Below are 23,334 nucleotides of genomic sequence, written 5' to 3'. Positions count from 1 at the left end.
CTCTCCCTCCCTCCCTCTCTCCCCACCCCAAAGTAAAAGTTCTTTACCACAGACTGAGAGGGGGCTGGGGAAGTTAAACTCTTCCCCCATTCCTTCGTTCACTCTTTCCCCACCCACAGCCCTGCAAGATGATGTTGAACAGGAGCACCTTAACCATTTCCATCACAGCTAGAGCCTTAAGCCCTAGCTATAAAGCTTCAGAGGTACATAGCTTAAAACATCACAGAGACTATGACATGCTGACTGAGTCCTTCTCGAAGAGCTGAGGGCTGAGGCAGGTGTAAACGGTACAGTGAAATGGGTTCTTGCATATTTTCATAGTAGCGATATCAGAAATAGAAAGTGTCCCGAAAAATATTGGATAGTTATTAGATGATGCTACACAGACACACTTGTTTAAATTGTTGGGTCATGTGAAAGATAAGCTATAACCACTCCCCAGCCACATCTAGCTAAGTGGATAGATCAATATTGTCAAGACATGTTCATGAAATACAATAGATAGCCATAATCACCCCCAGACACACCTGGCTAACATGATGGGTCATGTAATCATCTGGAAACGTGGAGTCTTTTGTTTAGACATGTAGCTAGCTAGCTAGCTAAACAATGAACCATAATCCCAACCCATACAGTACAAACGGATTGTCATAGCTAGTCACCATGCATGAAATGCTGTAGTATGAACTAGGTTCAATGTTAGCAAGCTAGCTAGCTAGCATTAGGCTATAACTAGCAAATCAAATGGATTTCTGAGATACAAATAATATTACGACATAGATCATACACGTAACATTAGCTAGCGAGCCACCAAGCTAATGTTCGCTAGCTAGCTAACAGTACACTTTAAATTGCAATGAAAACGACTGCCAAAATCAGAAACGTATAATATATGAAAATGTAGCTAGACTCTTACCCATATACATGGATGAACGCTTCACGGCAGACTGGAACCCTTTAACTAAGTAAGACGTCCTGTGTTGTTTTCGTTTTGTAGCTACAGCTTGTTTGTGCCGTTGTGTCAAGTCACTCCGGTTCACACTTACCTTGTGCAGAAAGTAGTCCATCACAACCTTCTGCCATTGATCTTTGTTGAGAGAAGTAGCAACACTTTTGCAGATCTCCATGGTTAACATATCTTTCAAAAAAGCTGTGATTTCAAGGATTATCTACACATACTGAGCAGCTCATGTTATAGACAGAAGCATGCTATATGGCAGACCAATCCGAACTCCTTTCTCGGCATGTCCAGCCCATCCATTATGTCGGCCAATTATGGCTAGCAGGAATGTTGCTTCCTTTTTCCGTGGCTAAACCAACCAGGCTCGTAATTTAACAATTGTATTTGTATTTACAGATGTCATATTAAGGCACATGAAAGTTCACATGCCTCTGGAACATGTGAAGTAGTGACGTGAGACATATGTTTAGCTCCCTGAAATGGGTCACATATGGTCCTCTTTTTAGCTGGATCCTTGTAGAATTTGGACCCGGAGTCATAAAATCGTGTTTCTCTACTCTGACGATTAATCCACAGATAACAAAGGAAACCTAGTGAGTTTTTAGTTAGTAATCTTTCATTAATCTCTCCTCGTTTGTCTTTCAAGCATCCATGTGAATATCTATCTTCCTGATAGCCAATAAGCAGGGGACTTGCAGCGTGTGGAGTGTCTCAAATAGAACTAAGTTATATTTCAGCGCTTGGCTACGCAGTCGCTCGTTCAAGTGGGCAAACAGTGTGGGTGAAATTATTTAATAATTTATGTGTACATTTATTTTGAAACACCCGCGCACGCAACGTGGCCGGTGTGGTTTGTGTATTACAGTCTCATCCTAGTCAATCCTGGAATATCATCTATGCCCTCAGCTGAGAGTCTGTGAAATGCCCTCCTATGGCCTCTACATTCCTCTCTATCCAGCTCACTGAGGCACATTTCTGATCATTGAAAATTTAGGACACATGAGATTGATTATAGTCTCTAATAGGTCTTTGCTACCTACTGTTGTTTACACTGCATTCTTCTTTTTTATTCCCTGTTGCAAGTCATGCTCAGTCTAGAAAGCTTGCTCAGCTGCAACTCTTAAGAGGGAGTGGAAATGGAAAGAGAGAAGATGAGAAAAGAAAAGAGGAGAGATGATGGGGGCTGGTTTCATGGTGCACACACTGAGGTATGCAGAGAAAACCATGAACAATGACAACCAGACACACAGGGCCTTGTGTAGTGGGCTGGTACTAGGCCTAATGCACTACCTAGCTTTCAATACATAAAGCCGGCTTTCCACATGATCGATTATTATTATACATGATTGGTTATTGGCAAATGCTCTTGGTGACATTTCCTTTACATATAGTATGTTAGGGTGTGTGGTAAATAGGTGATTTATTCCGCCACTGTACTGGTCAATGAAGTGTATCCTGTCATTACTGTTCTGTATGCACAGTATTGCTGTAGCCTATACCTTGTAGATACAGTATTGGGATAGATCAGTAGTCTGTCATCTCTTATTATCCCAGTTTAAAGAGGACAATGGGTTTGTGTGTGCTGTGACATTTCAGGCCGGATGACTATAGATCTGGATGGAGATAGCTATAGGTCTGGAATGACCATAGCATGTCCAGTCTGCTAACAGCCTTCCCTGTAGCTCAGTTGGTAGAGCATGGTGTTTGCAACGCATGGTGTTTGCAACGCCAGGGTTGTGGGTTTGGTTCCCACGGGGGGCCAGCACAGGAAAAAAAATGTATGAAATGAAATGTATGCATTCACTACTGTAAGTCGCTCTGGATAAGAGCGTCTGCTAAATGACTAAAATGTAAATGTAAATGTCTAACAGTTAAACAATCCCTGTGTTTGTTGCAGTCTGTGATACATATGGGCTGCCAAGAAGGACTTTAAGAAAATTAGGCCTGTTTGTAAAAGAACGAAAACACAAAGGTCTTCTACTGGTTTTAATTATAAGAGTGAGTGGCAGATGGTCCCTCAGAGCCAGGAAGTGTGTTTCTTCTTTAGTGCTCCCTCAGTCCTGGTCTGTTCTGGTCTTTGAGGTTATCAGATGTTTACCACACTGTTAGTCAGCACAGCTAAACAAACACCATGTGAGCCCCCGAAGGACTGGAGAGAAAAGTGGAAGAGAGGAATAAGGTCATCCTAGAGACAGGTCGGCCTGTCCAGAAAACAACAACAATAGTAGCATACTGTATATATTTATCTTGGTGTCCCCCCACAAAACAAACAAAACATTCGAAATTGGAGAATAATGCAAATGGTTTGCAAGGCTTCAAAACATCTATTAGTCTCCCTACAACAAAATGATGGTGATAAGGACTGTTTCACTTCTCTTGGTATTAGTTCTGGTGAACCTTTATGGTCTTCTCAGTCCCAACATGTTCTAACATCACCCACTGATGTGTTATGTTAAGACCAGATTTAAATGAGACCCTGGTTTAAATGGAGAACAGATGTGGTTTAACATGTGCTTAAGAGACTGCTTTGACTTCAGGGATCAGGGATAACTAACAGAGGCCTGAGGATTCCTGCACTCTCCTTCTTTAAGTGGAAACTAGAATGGAAAAAACATGTACAATGGTCCAAGAACTTTCCTTATCTCTTTAGAATGGAGGAAGAACATATTCCAGGAGTTTTACAATTCTCCTCATCTCTTTGGACTGGCTATGATTCTAATCTAGACCCCTCCTCCTTCTGTCTTTGGACCAGCTAAGTGTCTTGTGTACAGAAATGTGTGTTCTTCTGACAATGTGACAGTAAAGCACCATATGAGAGAGCACATCATGTCAGTGATGTCGTTACACTGTCTGACATGACAGTCGCTAGAGTGCAGTGTGAGTGTGACACAGTTGTGGTGTACCCACTATGGCAGACAATCCAGGAATCTGTCTGATTTCCCAGGCAGCTCTGCAGCAGGGCAGGGGTCCATATGACAGTGCACACCATGACGACGGTAGCTTTACCCTGTCTGACATGACAGAGGTGTAGTATGTCATCGGTATGCCCACTGTGACAGTACTATCTGCAGGATTATCTCAGCAGTGAAATATGAAACCAGGATAAATCAGGACACTGAACAGTGTGATCGAGTTATACCATTCCCCCTTTACTTAAAGATACTTGTACACCCACCATCCAAATTGTCTGAAGTTACACTCAGAGAGAGACAGACAGAGATACTGAGGGAGAGAGATATACAGAAAGAGAGAGAGAGAAAGAGGGTGGGGGCGAGAGAGAGTGAGAAAGAAAGAGGGTGGGGGCGATAAAGAGAGCGAGAGAAACAATCCAGGTTGCACTCCCTCCAATCTCTTGGTTTACTCTAAGAGCCTCTTCACACTTACTACACTTTTGGTAAAAATACCGTCAGCTACACATATTACTCAAATGTAAACTTCCGTACTTGCTACATCTCGACCGCTACCTTTGAAGGTAGCGCACGACTCTCGCCCGACAGTTGCCCCCCTTAAAGCATGGCAGTGTGAACAGAATTGTCTTGCTGAGCTAACACTCCTACAGTATAAATTGCAAGAGCCCTTATGCACATTCCATGATCGAACGTTCTAAACACACTTCCTACCAGCATGGCAATTTCCGGTGGAGCATACTATAGAACGGAAGTCAGTCTAGTTGTTATTGGCGATATAACGTTGCTACCACTATGTCGCAGTTTTTTACTTGGTGTCTTCAGGACCTGCCTCAAATTAATATTAATGATGTACATCGAATTGTTAAATCAGCCTCAGGCTCCAGCTAGCAAGAATGAAAAGGGGTTCAAGATGTATATAGGAAGCTACATAGACAACTATGAAGGTGAGTACCAAGTCAGTGACAGATAACGTTAGCTAGCTACAATCATATTAGCTAGCTAATTTAACATTTAACTGTAGCTAGCTAGTTACTTCGTAAAATGATGTAACGTTGACAGAATCTACCTGAGAATGTGAAGAATGTGAGAATGTGTGTATTTTCATTAGCTTGGTTAAGTTATGCTTGCTAACTATATTTGCTAGCTAAAAATAATTGTTATTCATGTCTTCTACACAGTATCTAACAAAGATACATTGACATGGGGAGATCACCGTGGGGGCTGCCTGTTAGAGGTCCATGAGCAAGAGTGAAAAATCGCACAGCATGAGAGTAGGGAAAGGTTATAGATAGCAACTAGGGACCTTGTTAAACATCTCCTCAACGTTTAATCTTATCAATATATAGATATTAATGATGGGTCCTAATCCCAATTTAGAATAGCCCACTTAACAGGTTATTGGTAAAGATCTGTTGATGCAGTGTTTGGTAATTGTGTTACTGAGACACAATGTATTCCTGTATAGTTAAATGAGCCCCTAGTTAAGAAGACGAGACACTAATACAGTTGAAGTCGGAAGTTTACATACACTTAGGTTGGAGTCATTAAAACTCGGTTTTCAACCACTCCACAAATGTCTTGTTAACAAACTATAGATTTAGTAAGTCTGTTAGGACATCTACTTTGTGCATGACACAAGTCATTTTTCCAACAATTGCTTACAGACTTATAATTCACTGTACCACAATTCCAGTGGGTCTGAAGTTAACATCAACTAAGTTGACTGTGCCTTTAAACAGCGTGGAAAATTCCAGAAAATGATGTCATGGCTTTAGAAGCTTCTGATAAGCTAATTGACATAATTTGAGTCAATAGGAGGTGTACCTGTGGATGTATTTCAAGGACTACCTTCAAACTCAGTGCCTCTTTGCTTGACATCATCGGAAAATCTAAAGAAATCAGCCAAGACCTCAGAAAAAACATTCTAGACCTCCACAAGTCTGGTTCATCCTTGAGAGTAATTTCCAAACGCCTGAAGGTACCACGTTCATCTGTACAAACAATAGTATTCAAGTATAAACACCATGGGACCACGCAGCTGTCACACCACTCAGGAAGGAGACGCGTTTTGTCTCCTAGAGATGAACATACTTTGGTGCAAAAAGTGCAAATCAATCCATGAACAGCAAATGACCTTGTGAAGATGCTGGAGGAAACAGGTGCAAAAGTATCTATATCCACAGTAAAACGAGTCCTATATCGACATAACCTGAAAGGCCGCTCAGCAAGGAAGAAGCCACTGCTCCAAAACCACCATAAAAAATCCAGACTACGGTTTGCAATTGCACATGAAGACAAAGATCGTACTTTTTGGAGAAATGTCCTCTGCTCTGATGAAACAAAAATATAACTGTTTGGCCATAATGACCATCGTTATGTTTGGAGGAAAAAGGGGGAGGCTTGCAAGCCGAAGAACACCATCCCAACCGTGAAGCACAGGGGTGGTAGCATCATGTTGTGGGGGTGCTTTTCTGCAGGAGGGACTGGTGCACTTCACCAAATAGATGGCATCATGAGGAAGTAAAATTATGTGGATATATTGAAGCAACATCTCAAGATATCAGTCAGGAAGTTAAAGCTTGGTCGCAAATGGGTCTTCCAAATGGACAATGACTCAAAGTTGTGGCAAAATGGCATAAGGACAACAAAGTCAAGGTATTGGAGTGGCCATCACAAAGCCCTGACCTCCATCCTATACAAAATGTGTGGGCAGAACTGAAAAAGTATGTGCGAGCAAGGAGGCCTAGAAACCTGACTCAGTTTCACAAGCTCTGTCAGGAGGAATGGGACAAAATTCCCCCAACTTACTGTGGGAAGCTTGTGGAAGGCTATCCGAAACGTTTGACCCAAGTTAAACAATTTAAAAGCAATGCTACCAAACACTAATTGAGTGTATGTGAACTTCTGACCCACTGGGAATGTGATGAAATAAATAAAAACTGAAATAAATCACTCTACTATTATTCTGACATTTCACATTCTTAAAATAAAGCAGTGATCCTAACTGACTTAAGACAGGGCATTTTTACTAGGATTAAATGTCAGGAATTGTGAAAAGTTTAAATGTATTTGGCTAAGGTGTATGAAAACTTCCGACTTCAACTGTATGTTTATTGTTATTTATGGGCCGCATCATTCTTGTTTCTCACTTCAGTCTTTTATCACACTTATCTTCACAGATGGTGTTAAAGCACTCCATGCCAGTGATTGTGGTAGCTCCTGTGTTGCAGGAAGTGCCATATGCAATCATCTGGTGGCCCTTCTTTACCAGACAGTGCACTACTAATGACAAATTTTTCGGACAAAGACTGGAGGGAAATGTATAATCTCTATATTTTAATTCATTTTATTTGAACTTTTGGACTTGTGCTGTTTCTGGAAAAGTTACATGAGTCTTTATCATTGTAATCTCTCCAACCTGATGTTAAGGTTTTAAAATGTTTTGCAGAAGTTCTCTCTACAAAGCACTCAATGGATACATGCCTGACATGGACGTTCTCCGCGTCTCATAAACGTATGCCAACTTTTCTCCACTTACTGCCCCTCCTGTGACAACAATGGAAATGTCAGCTGACGTGCCCTTGGTTGAGTCCACCTTTGGGCCAGTGCAACTGACAGTGTGCTGTCCTATCAACTTCCACAGCGAAAGACCCGTGATATTGGGAAGATTGCCCATGCCCCTTCTCCAAAACTTCCATTAGATGGCTACAGGCTTCAGTCTTCCCAGTGTGCTTACGTCCTTAGCCATCAGGAGCAGTTCCACGTCAAGGCATTAGAGACAACCTACGAGATGTCACACAAAGTCGAGGTTGCTACAAGGGAGCAGAGCAGCAGCCCGGAATGGCATCAGCTCAGGAAAATGAGAATAACATCCTCTCGTTTCCGAGAGGTTTGCCATGTCCAGGGAGAGACCTCAGCTGACCGCCTAGCTGAGCGGATGTTCAAGGGATCTGGTATGCAGACCATGGAGATGAAGAGGGGGCTAGCCATGGAGCCAGTGGCTGTACAGGATTACTGCACACTGAAGAATGTTAACTTCTTTCCGTGTGGCTTCGTAGTGCACCCAGATGCTCCGTGGTTAGGATCCTCTCCAGATGGCATCATATTTGATCCCTGTGTGAGACCACACTTTGGATTTAGAGGTCAACTGCCCAAATGTACCAAGTTATGTTGACTGCCCTTACCTGAAGATACAGAATGGAGAGCTGAAGTTGAAGAGATCTCATGCTTACTACTTTCAGGTGCAAGGTCCAATCCTTCTCACAGGTTGTAGCTGGTGTGACTTTGTCATCTGTGCACAGAAGGACATCCTAGTTGAAAGGATATATAAAGATCTACAGGTTTCAAAAACTGTAAGAGAGAAGGTTGACCACTTTTATTTTTACCACTACTTACATCAGTGTCTCTCGCATGTGAATGGATCCCATGCATGGGTGCCAAGTTTAGTGGTTTCATGAAAAATAAGTATTGATGTTCTTGTGAAGAAAACTACAGTAGAATAGATTTGTTTTAAAAAATGTATTTCAGCAAATGTTGAACAGTTCAGTTAATCAATTACACATCTCTAACACTGTATTCAATCTTGCATTTCTGGCTATTCTGTGTTTACTTGATTTCTTTCCCCCACCCCTAAACTCATTGCCTAATTAACCTCTATGGGGCAGGCGGGACGAATTCGTCCCACCTACGTAACAGCCAGTTGAATCCTGTGGCGCGATTTTCAAATACCTTAAAAATCCTATTACTTCAATTTCTCAAACATATGACTATTTTACAGCTATTTAAAGACAAGACTCTCGTTAATCTAACCACACTGTCCGATTTCAAAAAGGCTTTACAACGAAAGCAAAACATTAGATTATGTCAGCAGAGTACCAAGCCAGAAATAATCAGACACCCATTGTTCAAGCTAGCATATAATGTCACAAAAACCCAGAAGACAGCTAAATGCAGCACGAACCTTTGATGATCTTCATCAGATGACACACCTAGGACATTATGTTATACAATACATGCGGGGGCAGTATTTTCACGGCTGGATAAAAAAATGTACCCGATTTAATCTGGTTACTAATCCTACCCAGTAACTAGAATATGCATATACTTATTATATATGGATAGAAAACACCCTAAAGTTTCTAAAACTGTTTGAATGGTGTCTGTGAGTATAACAGAACTCAAATGGCAGGTCAAAACCTGAGAGATTCCTTTACAGGAAGTGGCCTGTCTGACCATTTCTGGAACTTCTTTGCCATCTCTATCTTTTACTAAGGATCTCTGCTCTAACGTGACACTTCCTACGTCGTCCATAGGCGCTCAGAGCCCGGGAAAAACCTGAATGTCGTCATCCCAGCCCCAGGCTGAAACACATTATCGCCTTTCTCAAGTGGCCGATCAAGGGACTGTGGGCTGAGGCGCGTGACCTGACCCCCCCCCGTCTTTGTGATTTTTTTTGCCGAAAAGGAGATTCCCGGTCGGAATATTATCGCTTTTCTACGAGAAAAATGGCATAAAAATTGATTTTAAACAGCCGTTGACATGCTTCGAAGTACGGTAATGGAATATTTAGAATTTTTTTGTCACGAATTGCGCCATGCGCGCGACCCTGATTTACCATTTCGGATAGTGTCTGGAACGCACGAACAAAACGCCGCTATTCGGATATAACGATGGATTATTTGGGACCAAACCAACATTTGTTATTGAAGTAGCAGTCCTGGGAGTGCATTCTGACGAAGACAACAAAGGTAATGAAACTTTTGTAATAGTAAATCGGAGTTTGATCAGGGCTAAACTTGGTCGGTGTCTAAATGGCTAGCCGTGATGGCTGGGCTATCTACTGAGAATATTGCAAAATGTGCTTTCACCGAAAAGCTATTTTAAAATCGGACATATCGAGTGCATAGAGGAGTTCTGTATCTATAATTCTTAAAATAATTGTTATGTTTTTTGTGAACGTTTATCGTGAGTAATTTAGTAAATTCACCGGATGTTTGCGGGGGGTATGCTAGTTCTGAACGTCACATGCTAATGTAAAAAGCTGGTTTTTGATAAAAATATGAACTTGATTGAACAAAAAATGCATGCATTGTATAACATAATGTCCTAGGGTTGTCATCTGATGAAGATCATCAAAGGTTAGTGCTGCATTTAGCTGTGGTTTTGTTTTTTGTGACATTATATGCTAGCTTGAAAAATGGGTGTCTGATTATTTCTGGCTTGGTACTCTGCTGACATAATCTAATGTTTTGCTTTCGCTGTAAAGCCTTTTTGAAATCGGACAGTGTGGTTAGATAAAGGAGAGTCTTGTCTTTAAAATGCTGTGAAATAGTCATATGTTTGAAAAATTGAAGTTTTTGTATTTTTGAGGAATTTGTAATTCGCGCCACGCCTCTCATTGGATATTGGAGCAGGTGTTCCGCTAGCGGAACGTCTAGATGTAAGAGTATTTAATGAAGTTGTCCCTTACCGGTTTTCTTCGAGTTACACTTGGGTGTAGCTTGCAAATCTAAAGATGGACCCGGAGTTATCTGAATACCAAAAATGCTATTATTGCCCATCTTCTTTAAGCATCATTTAGCACTAGACATGACCTAGCTGCTATTGTAGCCTGTTTTTCTTGTTACTGCAATTCGTACTGTAATTCACAGCAGCTATCATCACAGCAGTGACTTTGTTTTAAATGTTCCGTTATTTAACCTGGGAAGTTGACTAAGAACCAAATCTTATTTGCAGCAACGACCTGGTAGCATTTTTGGGGGTTAACTGAAAACTAATGTAAAAACTAATGTAATATACATTCAATGTGCCTACTTATGCTAAAATATGCTAGCCTAGTTTTAAATAATCATGAACATGTTCTTAAAGGTAAGATGGACTTTGGGATAATAATAATAATTAATTGTAAATAATAAACAATAGTAATGCTGGATAATAATAAATCATTACTGTACCTTGTGTAAAAACGTATATTCTCGTCAGAACCAGCAAATCGCTGTAGACCAAAGCCGTATTGGGCGGTCAGTTTCTCCAGCTTGGCTCGAAGCGCCTCAATTTCTCTTACGTGCTCATGGTTTGCCATTAGGGCCATGTCCAGGGCTGCAGTTTCAGGGACTGCACAGTAATCAAGTGTCTGGAGTGGACCGGATCAGAGCTGGCATTTCCATAGGCAGCGCACCTTGTTCTTCATCCTCCTCAGTCAGGGCAGGAGGTTTCAGTCTTCTTTCCCAAACACCAAGTCTCTTTTGAATGTGCCAGTTCCACGTGAAGACTGTAGGAACAACACCTCTTTTTAGGTATTGTCACCCCCCAATTTTTACCTCAACAAAGTCACTCTCGACAATGTGTACTACACACCTTTGTGTGTTTGGTGACAGTAAAGTTGTCATGACGTACTGCCACCAACCACCTTTTTCTGAGCTCTACGTCGACCGGGAAACTATGGAAGCTCACAATACTTTACATTTGGAAGAAACTGAACAGAGGCACTGAACAATGTTCATTAGCACCTCCTTCGCGGGGCTGGAATTTAAACGTAGTCATTGCGAACTACTTCAGTCAGAAATGCATCGACAACAGTTCTGGAAGTCATCAACCCGTTAGGAAGTAAATTAGAACGTTGGAGGTGGTATAATGCATAGAGCCTATAGCAGAGCATTGTTTTTGAAAACAGCTGAAATGTAGACATTTTTCTAATATTTGAGGCTTGTTTTATTGAGTTTTTACCTGAAATTTCAGTAACAGCCTGTTACATTCTGTTACATCCCCACCACCAAAAACATGTAAAATGTAGCTCATACAAATAGGATATGTTTGTGTAGTCCCAGAGTGGTGGGGGGAATTGTTTTCCTGGGGCTTAGAGTTTTTCCTGAACCGGTACTAGGCTAACCTAACCAACTCCAGACCCTAGTTGTAGCGTATGACATAGTAATAAATTAGCTGTAAAAAAAATGTTATATGTTTTATGATGGGACCAGATCATTTTTGGAGTCAGATCATATGACATTTTTTTATTTTTAAATCCTGGTAAAAATCCTGGCCCTAGGGAGGATGAAAACTTTAAAACCCTTTACAGACAAAGAAACAACTGTGAACGGACAAAAACTAACAGGGCTGATCTCGCTGTATGCAGGGTCGCATCATGTAGGCCTTGGCATCTATAATTAGAAAGATACTCCTATAGTATGTATTCATTATTGTTGATTGATTCCTTCCAGTAAATCATTTTGGAGTAAACACGCCTAGATAGCCAAGCCACCCGAAGTGTGAATATTAATCAAATTTGATCACGTTCACATTTTCTCAGAAGAAAAATAAAATAGGCCTATTTTAAATACATAGCTTAGGCTGTAAAAACATGACATTACAGACAGGATTAGAGCACATAGGCTTCTCTAGGCTACCTGCAGCTGTGGTTGTTATCAGTAGGCTACAGGTGATCAGACTGAAGCACAGACTAATTGTGCATGTTGACAAATCATGAGGCATTTCATTTTATAAAAGAATGTTGGTGGAGGGTATAGGCTTCCATAAAAACAGCTCATCATGGTTAATTCCCTTATGCCCATGTTTTCAGTCACAAGTAGCTTTTTCCACATGTAATGATTTGCATAATATTGATCAAAATTAACCCTGGTTTGTTGTAAATTTTGTAAGGTAGGCCTAATGTACTTTAATACTTGTGCGAGAGGGTTAACCGTTCCTTTTTGATAGGCTAACGTTACTTGATGAAGACATTTTAACAACTGTGTGCTTTTGTCTTGAAGCTAAAATGTAATGACTGTAGCCTACAGATGAGAAAATAAACCCTTTAATTGTCTGCACATACTGTACATTCTTGTGAAATGTTGCATTATTCAAGAGTGTAATATGGTTTGATTGCATTATTCAATAATGTAATATGATTTAGAAGAAACATTTCTGTCATTGTTGAATAGTTTGTGGTTACTGGCTTGTAGTGGCTACTGTGATATTTACGGTCAATTTGAGCTGCTGATCAAGAATGTTGCGTTGCCATCCACAACGAAAGGTAAGAGACAAGGATGAAATATGAATTGAACATTCTCTTTTGCCACCCCGCTCCTCAGACTTTCCTTCATATCTCATAGTGGGAATAGGGCCTAAACTCAATCCTTCATGGACAAGGAGTTGAAAGATATCCTTAAGGACATACTGTACGTATCCTGCTTCTCTTACTGAGTCTTACTGAGTCTGGAGAGGAAACAAGCTGAAGCTAAGAGGAGGTGGAGGAATGGAAAAACGGGTTGGACTCTGAACATTTTCCACAGCCGTGAGGCAACAATCTCATGAAAATTCAAAAAAGCGAGGAGAGGCTTTTAAGAGCATTCCGCTGCCAGCCTTGAGAAAGCCACAAGATGAGAGACGGAGAATCAGAAATCACGCTCGGCTTTGACACAAAGAGCACTCAGAGAAATTAGATTTAATCTTACGAGCCGAGCAGCTAAAGAGAAGCAGGGAACCTGACATCAACATTTTGAGTCAACTGTGAGAAAGAAAGTTCACTTCCCGATCATTCCCTCCCCTCCCAGCCTGTAAAAACAAAACATAAAAAACACACAACACAAAACCGCTGCATGTTTCTGCACTGCAACAGCTCAAAAACACAAAAATAGGCCAAAATAGTTTGATTTTCATTCACAAGGCAGGCCGGGGACATCAGAGTGATCAAACCTTCTCTCCCAGCCTGGGAAAACAAAACAAAACTTATCACAAAACTTATCACGAATGGAGGGAAAGGGGAAAAGGGCCACAAACAGAAGACTTTAAAAGGCTATTTTATTTACAAGGCAGTCCGGGGAAATAGGAGTGATCTGACATGGCCTCACCAGACCCAGAGGGACAGTTTCTGGGACATGGGGTTGAGGTTAACTAGCCCACTCTGAGACAACTTCACTGTGAGAATGTGTACACACAAACACACTGTGAGAATGCACAGCCTCGCTGAGTCCCAGACTGTGGGAAAGGGAGTTTACACAATTACATCACATTTATGTATGGGAGTGAGGGAGGGAGGCAGGGAGAGGGGGAGGGAGGGAACTGAGACATTTGGACGAGGTCCAAGATTAGGTCCCTGAAGGAACACAAGTCAATAGGTTTCCACCACAAAACATGATAGATAGGATGAGATAGCAGACGGGAAGACAACATGGCCTGGAGTCATACCAGTGTCCAGAATTTATTTATTGAAAGGCTCCCATATGGGAGAGTAAATAAGTTACAATGAATTCATAACTTCATGGTTTAGCCTGATCTTAAACCTTTGGAAGGGGTTTATTTGAGGAAATATAAAGTGAAATTAAATAGCTGAAGTGCTTGAATGCTTAGTTTGAGGCAAATGGGGATCAACAGCGTTCATATTTCAGTGTGCATGCATAATGAGTTTAAAATTAAACTACACCACATGGCCAAAAGTATGTGGACTAATTAGTGGATTCAACTATTTCAGCCACACTTGTTGCTGAGAGGTGTATAAAATTGAGCACACCGCCATGCAATCTCCATAGACAAACATTGGAAGTTTAATGGCCTTACTGAAGAGCTCAGTGACTTTCAACATGGCACCGTCATAGGATGCCATCTTTCCAACAAGTCAGTTTGGCTGAATCCAGGAGATCGCTACCTGCCCAACTGCATAGTGCCAACTGTAACATTTGGTAGAGGAGGAATAATGGTCTGTTTGGGCTGTTTTCCATGGGCTGTTTTCTATGGTTTGGGCTAGGCCCTTTAGTTCCAGTGAAGGGAAATCAACGCTACAGCATACAATGACATTCTGCGATTCCAACTTTGTGGCAACAGTTTGGGGAAGGCCCTTTCCAGTTACAGCATGGCAATGACACTGTGCATAAAGCAATCCCTGTGGCTCAGTTGGTAGAGCAGGGTGTTTGCAACGCCAGCATGGTGTGTGCAACGCCAGGGTTGTGGGTTCAATTCCCACGGGGGGCCAGTACAAAAAAAAAAAAAATGAAATGTATGTATTCACTACTGTAAGTTGCTCTGGATAAGAGCGTCTGCTAAATGACTGAAATGTAATGTCCATACAGAAATGGTTTGTTGAGATTGGTGTGGAAGAACTTGACTGGCTTGCACAGAGCCCAACACCAATGCCCGACCTCCCTAATGTTCTTGTGGGTGAATGGAAGCAGGTCCACGTGGCAATGTTCCAACATCTAGTGGAAAGCCTTCCCAGATGAGTAGAGGCTGTAATAGCAGCAAAGGGGGGACCAACTCCATATTAATGCCCATGATTTTGGAATGAGATGTTTGACATCAGGTGTCCACATACTTTTTACACCATGTAGTCTTTCTCTGATTAACCTGTTGGGGCTAGGGGGCAGTATTTGCACGGCCGGATAAAAAAAGTACCCGATTTAATCTGGTTACTACTCCTGCCCAGTAACTAGAATATGCATATAATTATTGGCTTTGGATAGAAAACACCCTAAAGTTTCTAAAACTGTTTGAATGGTGTCTGTGATTATAACAGAACTCATTTGGCAGGCCAAAACCTGAGAAGATTCCTTACAGGAAGTGGCCTGTCTAACCATTTCTTGCCCTCCTTGATCATCTCTAACAAATACAGGGGATCTCTGGCATGACGTGACACTTCCTACGGCTCCCATGGGCTCTCAGAAGGCGGGAAAAAGCTGAACGATGTAATTCCATCCCCAGGTTGAAACACATTAGCGCGTTTGGCAAGTGCTCTATCAGAGGGCCATTAGACTGAGGCTCGTGCATGAGGGGATAGCATGCTTTTACTTTCACTCTCTTTGTAATAAAAAACGATTTCCCGGTCGGAATATTATCGCTTTTTTACGAGAAAAATGGCATAAAAATTGATTTTAAACAGCGGTTGACATGCTTCGAAGTACGGTAATGGAATATTTAGAATTTTTTTGTCACGAAATGCGCCATGCTCGTAACCCTTATTTACCCTTTCGGATAGTGTCTTGAACGCACAAACAAAACGCCGCTATTTGGATATAACAATGGATTATTTGGGACCAAACCAACATTTGTTATTGAAGTAGAAATCCTGGGAGTGCATTCTGACGAAGAACAGCAAAGGTAATAACATTTTTCTTATAGTAAATCGGACTTTGGTGAGTACTAAAATTGCTCGGTGTCTAAATAGCTAGCCCTGTGATGCCGGGCTATCTACTTAGAATATTGCAAAATGTGCTTTCACCGAAAAGCTATTTTAAAATCGGACATATCGAGTGCATTTAGGAGTTCTGTATCTATAATTCTTAAAATAATTGTTATGTTTTTTGTGAACGTTTATCATGAGTAATTTAGTAAATTCACCGGCAGTGTTCTAATGCTAGAATGCTAGTCACATGCTAGTCACATGCTAATGTAAAAAGCTGTTTTTTGATATAAATATGAACTTGATTGAACGAAACATGCATGTATTGTATAACATAATGTCCTAGGGTTGTGATCTGATGAAGATCATCAAAGGTTAGTGCTGCATTTAGCTGTGGTTTGGGTTTATGTGACATTATATGCTAGCTTGAAAAATGGGTGTCTGATTATTTCTGGCTGGGTAGTCTGCTGACATAATCTAATGTTTTGATTTCGTTGTAAAGCCTTTTTGAAATTGGACAGTGTGGTTAGATTAACGAGAGTCTTGTCTTTAAAATGGTGTAAAATAGTCATATGTTTGAAAAATTGAAGTTTTTGCATTTTTGAAGTATTTGAATATCGCGCCACGGGATTACACTGGCTGTTGAGTAAGCGTCCCACCTAGCTCATAGAGGTTAACAGACTCTCTTGTTCAGTAAACAGCACACTGTATACATAACTATGACAATGGTCTTGCTGGTGTCGACACCAGCTGATGATTTGTGAGTGAGTATTTATTAGGACTCAATGGCGATGAAACAGTAAGTACATCTACAGTTGAAGTCGGAAGTTTACATACACCAAGGTTGGAGTCAGTTTTTCAACCACTCCACACATTTCTTGTTAACAAACTATAGTTTTGGCAAGTCGGTTAGGACATATACTTTGTGCATGACAAGTCATTTTTACAACAATTGTTTACAGACAGATTATTTCAAATATAATTCAATGTATCACAATTCCAGTCGGTCAGAAGTTTACATACACTAAGTTGACTGTGCCTTTCAACAGCTTGGAAAATTCCAGAAAATGATGTCACGGCTTTAGAAGCTTCTGATAGGCTAATTGACATCATTTGAGTCAATTGGAGGTGTACCTGTGGATGTATTTCAAGGCCTACCTTCAAACTCGGTGCATCTTTGCTTGACATCATGGGAAAATCAAAAGAAATCAGCCAATACCTCAGAAAAAAATGGTAGACCTCCACAAGTCTGGTTCATCCTTGGGAGCAATTTCCAAACACCTGAAGGTACCACGCTCATCTGTACAAACAATAATACGCAAGTATAAACACCATGGGACCACGCAGCCGTCATACCGCTCAGGAAGGAGACGCGTTCTGTCTCCTAGAGATGAACGTACTTTGGTGCGAAAAGTGCAAATCAATCCCAAAACAACAGCAAAGGACCATGTTAAGATGCTGGAGGAAACAGCTACAAAAGCATCTATATCCACAGTAAAACGAGTCCTATATAGACAACCTGAAAGGCCGCTCAGCAAGGAGCGGCTCCAAAACCGCCATAAAAAAAGCCAGACTACGGTTTGCAACTGCACATGGGGACAAAGATCGTACTTTTTGGAGAAATGTCCTCTGGTCTGATGAAACAAAAATCTAACTGTTTGGCCATAATGGCCATAGTTATCTATGGAGGAAATAGGGGATGCTTGCAAGCCGAAGAACACCATCCCAACCGTGAAGCACGGGGGTGGCAGCATCATGTTGTGGGGGTGGCTTGCTGCAGGAGGGACTGGTGCACTTCACAAAATAGATGGCATCATGAGGGAGGAAAATTATGTGGATATATTGAAGCAACATCTCAAGACATCAGTCAGGAAGTTAAAGCTTGGTCACAAATGGGTCTTCCAAATGGACAATGACCCCAAGCATACTTCCAAAGGTGTGGCAAAATGCCTTAAGGAGAACAAAGTCAAGGTATTGGAGTGGCCATCACAAAGCCCTGACCTCCATCCTATAGAACATTTGTCGGCAGAAATGAAAAAGTGTGTGCCAGCAAGGAGGCCTAGAAACCTGACTCAGTTACTCCAGCTCTGTCAGGAAGAATGGACCAAAATTCACCCGACTTATTGTGGGAAGCTTGTGGAAGGCTACCCGAAACATTTGACCCAAGTTAAACAATTTAAAGGCAATGCTACCAAATACTAATTGAGTGTATGGAAACTTCTGACCCACTGGGAATGTAATGAAAGAAATAAAAGCTGAAATAAATACTTCTCTCTGCTATTATTCTGACATTTCACATTCTTAAAATAAAGTGGTGATCCTAACTGACCTAAGACAGGGATTTGTACTCGGATTAAATGTCAGGAATTGTGAAAAACTGAGTTTTTAAATGTTTTTGGCTAAGATGTATGTAAACTTCCGACTTCAACTGTAGCCCCGCTATTGTTATTTTACTGCTGCTCTTTAATTATTTGTTACTTTTATTTCTTACTTTTTTGTATTTTCTTAAAACTGCATTGTTGGTTAAAGGCTTGTAAGTAAGCATTTCACTGTAAGGTCTACTTCACCTGTTATATTCGGTGCATATGACAAATACAATTTGATTTGATAACATAAGGCCAGCTATTGTGAAAGAATACTTGTGGATCTTGTTGATTTCCTCTATCGCTTCAAGAGGCCTACTGTCTACCTGGTAATTTTGTGGTTCTAAAGTGTCACCTACAGATGGATGTGTGGTTGTTAGAGAGAAGCTAGGTAGCTAACGTTAGCTGGCTGGCTCGCTAGCTAACATTACGTGTATGATCTGTGTAGTAATATGATTTGTATCTTAGAGCCATTTGCATTGCTAGTTATTGCCTAATGCTAGCTAGCTAACACTGAACCTAGTTGGTTAGTTTTAGATACCAGCAGATTCATGCAGGGTAGTAACGTTATGAGTTGGGATTATGGTTCATTGTTTAGCTAGCTAGCTACATGTCTAAACAAAAAGACTCCACAATGCAAGTCACCGTTTATACCTTCTGTATCCCATGCATGTGACAAATAAACATTGATTTTATTTGATATAGTATGTTTTACCAGACACGGTAATATGAAGAACAACATGACCTGCACCAAAGTCAAATTAGGATATAACGTTAGGCTGGACAATAGAACGAGTCAAAATTCACCCAAGGCTGAAAAAATGGCAAAAGAATGTTGGCTAAGCTAGAACACTAGCGCGAGCCTATAGCAAATGAATGGAATCGAACGTTCGCAGAGCCTCTTCTGACTGGGGTGACGCTTAGAATTCCATTTCCCTTAAATGGCCCAAGAAAATGTATCCCTTTTTATTTTACCACTACAATCTGTTCTTAGGACGAAACTGAAAAATAACAACTTGTGTAGAAAGTAAACATCCACACCTCGATGGTCCCAAGTGTGCTTATGTCTGCATAACGAGAAAGTAGGGGGAAAAAATGGCCTAGCGATTTCTGGTCTAGCGATTCATGACAGCAGAGTACGTTGCCCAACCTTATGTAATTAGAAAGAAGAGATTATCCTGATTAAAATGGTGTCCGACTTGAAAAAATCTAAATATACACATTGCGAGATATTTTGCGAAATATACCAGCATGCCTCTCCATAGGAAAACCATGGGGGGAGCTCAGCGTTCCAAGGGCAAAAGGTATTTCGGGGCTAGTGTTTGATGACAACGGAGTACGCTTCCCAGCCTTACATAATTAGAAAGAGGAGATTCCCATGATTCAAATGTGGTCCAATTTGAAAAAATCTAAATATACACATTGCGAGATATTGGGCAAAATAGACAGACATACCTATATTTCAGACACCCAAAAGTACTCATTACATTTTGAATGCTTGGACTGGAAAATTGGCAAATTCATGCGCATATCAAGAGAACATCCCTGGTCATGCCTACTACCTCTGATCTGGCGGACTCACTAAACACAAATGCTTCGCTTGTAAATGATGTCTGAGTGTTGGAGTGTTCACCATGGCTTTCCATAAATAATAATACATTTAAAAAATAAAACTGTGCCATCTCCTTTGCTAAAAAGTACTCAAGTATTACAATTGGGTACCTTTTCCACCACTGCTGCTGGAGCACTGCCTAAAACTGTCTGGTTTCTCTTGGCCCTATTGCCTTCACTTTCTGATTAGCGAAGGACCCACACACACACACACACACACACACACACACACACGGTGATGAATAGGTTAGACCATTTTCACTTTCTGCTCTCTGGAAGAGGGACAGGTCATGAGTAATCATTGGGAACACATCCAAGGTATCCTCTCTCCCTGACCTTCCAGTTGAAAATAAAACCTTTAAAAGAAGAGAGAGTGTGTGCGTGTCTATGTGTACGTATGTGTGTAAGAGCTCAATCTTGCTTTAATTACTCTGCTTAAATCGATGAAGAGAAGACTGCAGTCAATTTCAACTCTCATCCTCCTCGGCATCAGGGGAAGGACACCTGCAATGTTTTTGTTATGTCTGGCGAACACATCTAGCGATGGTGGAGGACAGATGCTGCTGTCAGAAACATTAGTTGGTTGGATGATGAAATACATTGCCATAACAATATCAAACACCTTCCAAATGTCTCAAATGGTTACATTAAACAGTCTGGTGGCTTCTCTTTTTCTCTCCCGCTCTTCTCTCTCTTGCTCTCCTTCTCTCTCTACCTCTCTCTCGCAGTAATACTATGGCTGACCCTTTAAAACAACAACTATCTGGTGGATGTGACAATTATTTATTCTGAAAGTGGAGAGAAATGGCATACTACTAAATAACAGAGCCACTGACAGTAGTACTTGTAGGTCTATACCACAGAATTAACTAGAACACATTGCACCTCTATTAACTGTACATTGAAATCATGGTCTTTCTCTGTAGTAGAACTACACAGACACATACTGACTTGTTATTCCTCTGTAGAAGGCTGTACAGACACACATTGACCTGCTCAGTACCCAGAGGACAGAGAAGGCTGTACTCTAAGACCATTTTAGCACACAAACAGTAAAGCCTGGAGTAGCGCACTTTTAAAGTGGCGGCGGGCTAAATCTTTTATAAAGCGACATAAAGAAATCATGAGGCAACTTTCTCTTTACTTCAGCCTTGCTCTGTAATCGTCTGTCCCTGGGTGTACAGTAAATTTAACCTCTATGGGCTAGGTGGGACGCTAGCGTGCCACCCGTGGTGCACTCCATCAACAGCAGGTGCATTTCAAGAGCGGCAAATTTGAATCCAAATAAATGTCAAAATTCAAATTTTTCAAACATACAACTATTTTACACCCTTTGAAAGATAAACATCTCCTTAATCTAACCACGTTTTACGATTTCAAAAAGGTTTTACGGCGAAAGCATAAATTTAGAGTATGTTAGGACAGTACATTTACAAGAGTTGTGTGTAATGTTTTGTCAAGTCAAAGACAGGGTCACCAAAACCATAAAACCAGCTAAAATGATGCACTAACCTTTTACAATCTCCATCAGATGACACTCCTAGGACATTATGTTAGACAATGCATGCATTTTTAGTTCTATCAAGTTCATATTTATATCCAAAAACAGCGTTTTACTATGGCATTGATGTTGAGGAAATCGTTTCCCTCCAATAACCGGCAGTCAAGTCAGCGTCACAAATTAAATAATTAAAATTAGAAAACATTGGTAAAATATTATATTGTCATTTAAAGAATTATAGATTTACATCTCTTGAACGCAATCAACTTGCCAGATTTAAAAATAACCTTACTGGGAAATCACACTTTGCAATAATCTGAGCACTGCGCCCAGAAAAATACGCGTTGCGATACAGACTAGACGTCATGTTGGGGAGATCTAAAATCGAAAATACTATGTAAATAATCCATTACCTTTGATTCTCTTCATCAGATGTCACTTCCAGGTATCACAGGTCCATAACGAATGTAGTTTTGTTCAAAAAAGCTCATCATTTATGTCCAAAAATCTCCGTCTTGTTAGCACATGATCTAAGCCAGCCGGACTTCTCGTCATGAACGAGGGGAAAAAATATATTTTTACGTTCGTTCAAACATGTCAAACGTTGTATAGCATAAATCATTAGGGCCTTTTTTAACCAGAACATGAATAATATTCAAGGTGGACGAATGCATACTCTTTTATAACGTATTGGAACGAGGGTACCCAACATGAACTCGCGCGCCAGGTGTCTAATGGGACATCATCGTTCCATGGCTCTTGTTTGGTCAGATCTCCCTCCAGAAGACTCAAAACACTTTGTAAAGGCTGGTGACATCTAGTGGAAGCAATAGGAAGTGCCAAAATATTCCTCAGCCCCTGTGTTTTTCAATGGGATAGGTTTAAAGGTAATACAACACATCAGGTATCCACTTCCTGTCAGAAAATGTCTCAGGGTTTTGCCTGCCAAATGAGTTCTGTTATACTCACAGACACCATTCAAACAGTTTTAGAAACTTTAGACTGTTTTCTATCCATATATAATAAGTATATGCATATTCTAGTTACTGGGTAGGATTAGTAACCAGATTAAATCGGGTACATTTTTTTTATCCAGACGTGCAAATGCTGCCCCCTAGCCCTAACAGGATAACCATCTACATCATGTAGATTTAATCTGCTGTTTAAACATCGGGCCTATTAGGCAGTCTGACATGACATCGCATTTAAAAGAAGAGAAATGAAGAGTAAAATGTACAGACAACAGTAGAGAGTGTGCAGACAAGTTTACCCGCAGAGACCTAGACTGGAGTGGTCTAACAGGTTGTCACGTCCTGACCCTAGTAAGATGTCATTTTCTATAGTAGAGTAGGTCAGGGCGTGACAGGGGGTGTTTTGGGTGGTTTGTCTATGTTTTCTATTTCTATGTTTTAGTTCTAGTTTTTCTATTTCTGTTTTTTGGGGGTTGATCTCCAATTGAAGGCAGCTGGTCCTCGTTGCCTCTGATTGGAGATCATATTTAAGTAGGGGTTTGTCTTCCTGGGTTTTGGTGGGTTATTATATTTTGAGTAGGGTTTGTTTCTCTCTGCATCACGATTTGTTGTTTTATCATTTCAGTTATTTATGTATTGCAAAGTTTCACGGATTTAATAAAAATGTGGAACTACAACCACGCTGCGCCTTGGTCTGCTCCTTTGGACAGTCGTGACAGAATAACCCACCATCAAAGGACCAAGCAGCGTGGGCAGGAGGACTGGATTAAGCAGCGTGCCCGGGAGGAGATGGCATCCTGGTTGCTGGAGAAGTTGGAGGAAAGGATAGACTGGACTTGGGAGCAGGTATTGGAGAGATACAACAGCCTGCCTGGGAAGCAGGTGGAGGCACGATACCAATGGCGAGGCAAG

The 23,334-nt window shown here is 40.9% G+C and overlaps 1 protein-coding gene across 2 annotated transcripts in view; it reads right to left on the bottom strand.

Moving 5' to 3' along the window:
* Nucleotides 1–23,334, bottom strand: part of tspan18 (tetraspanin 18) — a 127,747-nt gene that overhangs the window by 60,565 nt on the left and 43,848 nt on the right. The window contains 1 exon segment of one of the 2 annotated variants that reach the window (NM_001140106.1): nucleotides 10,824–11,140. The exons of the other annotated variant lie outside the window; for it this stretch is intronic. The gene's annotated coding sequence lies outside the window, so the exon portion shown is untranslated. 2 annotated transcript variants of the gene reach the window in all.

The sequence above is a fragment of the Salmo salar genome, chromosome 16 (assembly GCF_965601325.2).
Source record: "Salmo salar chromosome 16, fSalSal1, whole genome shotgun sequence".
Lineage (NCBI taxonomy): Eukaryota > Metazoa > Chordata > Actinopteri > Salmoniformes > Salmonidae > Salmo > Salmo salar.
Note: the sequence above shows the minus strand (reverse complement) of the source record. Positions and strands in the feature narration are given on the sequence as shown.